This window comes from Onychomys torridus, chromosome 1 (genome assembly GCF_903995425.1).
Source record: "Onychomys torridus chromosome 1, mOncTor1.1, whole genome shotgun sequence".
Taxonomy (NCBI): Eukaryota; Metazoa; Chordata; class Mammalia; order Rodentia; family Cricetidae; genus Onychomys; species Onychomys torridus.
The window spans coordinates 105,768,455-105,770,912 of NC_050443.1; positions in this window are offsets into that span (position 1 = coordinate 105,768,455).

The following is a 2,458-nucleotide window of genomic DNA, read 5'->3' on the forward strand; positions in this document are numbered from 1 at the left end:
GCCTTTCACTTGCCTCCATTAAGGGCCCCAACCAACTTTCCCCTTTGCAGACCCCCCTTCCTATGGGAGAGTGTCTGTTCTTTAATGTTTGAAATAAACAATCCTGTCTGTTGAGGTCAAACTCTGGTCTCTTACCACGTCTGTCTTTATACTCTGCACGCCAAAACCTAACAGGTGGAACCAACTCCACAAAATTGTCCTCTGATCTCCACATGCATGTGCACACTTGTACACACACATACACTCTCTCTCTCTCTCTTTTTTTTTTCTTTTTGGTTTTTCGAGACAGGGTTTCTCTGTGTAGCTTTGTGCCTTTCCTGGATCTCGATTTATAGACCATGCTGACCTCGAACTCACAGAGATCCACTTGCCTCTGCCTCCTGAGTGCCGGGATTAAAGGCGTGTGCCACCACCGCCTGGCTACACACACACTTTTTAAAAGAAAAAGAAAATTACTTTTTGATGTTGCAAACTACCAAACCTGTGGTAATTTGTTGTAACAGCTTGTGGAAATGAATATGAATACAGACAATAGGATTTAGGCCTATTTCTCAACTCCTGTTATCTGCTGCTGACCTCTCCTAGATTAGAAAGAGTAGGAGAAAGACAGAAGCCACAGCTGAGCATGATGGTGCATGCCTGTAATCCTGGCCCTTGGGAAGCTGAAGTGTGATCCTAATTAGCCTTACAATAAAAACCCAGAGTCAGACATGGAGGGTAAAAGCTGAAAGATCAGAGCAGCCAACCACCAGAGAGACTTCTTACCTCTAGGAATCCTCAGACTGAATGGGCAAGATCCTGTCTCTACCAATCCTCAGACTGAAATGGGCTGTCCTGTCTTAGACTGAATGGAGGGAAATCCTGTCTCTAGGACCCCCCAGACTGAATGACGGCTGAGATCCTGTCATCTCCACCTCTGTAGTGCTGGGTTTAAAGGTGTGAGCCACCACCACCTGGCTCTGTTTCTCTTTAAGACTGGTTCAATCTCCCTGTAGCCCAGGGTGGCCTTGATCTCCCAATCTTCCTGCTTCCTCCTCCCATGTTCTAGGATTAAAGGTGTGTGCCACCACTGCATGGCCTCTATGGTTACCTAGTGGCTAGCTCTTCCCTCTGATCTCCAGGCAAGCTTTATTTGTCATAACACAAACAAAATATCAAACAACAGGAAGCAGAGCCAGGAGGATCACTACAAATTTGAGTCTAGCCTGGTCTACAGACTAAGTTTCAGGTTAGTCAGAGCTACATACTGAGACGCTGTCACTTAAAGCAAAACAATAAGGAAAGGTTGGAAGACACAGTTACTTTATGATTCAGCCTCACATGTCACACCACCTTTTCTGTCTTATCCAATTGGGTCAGTTCAGTTCTGTTCAGTATGGGAAGAGTTTACAGAGCAGATAAGGTTGAGGACCTATCAGTACCTAGTAAATAACCACAAAACAGCAATAGCAACTTAACAATAATACGTTAAAGCAATAAGAAGTCATGTTGGGCCAAGTGGTGGTGGTGGTGGTGGTGGCGGCGGCGGCGGCGGCGGCGGCGGCAGTACACGCCTTTAATCCCAGCGCTTGGGAGGCATCTCTGTGAGTTCGAGGCCAGCCTGGTCTACAGAGCAAGATTCAGGATAGGCACCAAAACTACACAGAGAAACCCTGTCTCGAAAAAAAAAAAAAAAAAAAAAAAACAAAAAACAAAAAAAAAAAAAAAAATAATAATAAATAAATAAAATGTGTGTGTGTGTGTGTGTGTGTGTGTGTGTGTGTGTGTGTGAGAGAGAGAGAGAGAGAGAGAGAGAGAGAGAGAGAGAGAGAGAGAGAGTTGGATTATTAGATTAGGGATGTGGCATAAAACAAGGTGTGTACACATCTTTGTTGTTGTCTTTGACTTTATGTGTATGGGTGTTTATGTCTGCATGTATATCTGTGCACCATGTATACACAGTGCCCTCAGAGGCCAAAAGAGGGTGTTAGATCCCCTGGAACTGAAGTTGTAGATGGTTGTTAATTGCCATGTGGGTGCTGGGATTCCAATCAGGGTCTCCTAATCCTCCACCTCTCCAGCCCTGTCAAACAAATATTTTACATGCTGACTTTTTGTATTGTTAAAAATAGGGAATGAGCAACTAATAAATTTGGTGGCTGGAGGTGTGGAGGTGGAGATCAATGGTCTTGCCTAGTATCTATGAGTACTTGGTTTGATTCACTATATTTCCCACATGCACATGTATGCACACACGTATGTGTCTCTCTCTATATATATATAAATATATATATATATATAACCCTCAGTACTTTCGATATATATAATCTCCACAGTGTGTGTGTGTGTGTGTGTGTGTGTGTGTGTGTGTGTGTGTGTATGTGTGTGTGTTTTATTGGTGAGAATGGTAGACAAGAAATGGGTGATAGCCAGGTGGTGGTGGCACACACCTTTAATCCCAGCACTCAGGAGGCAGAGG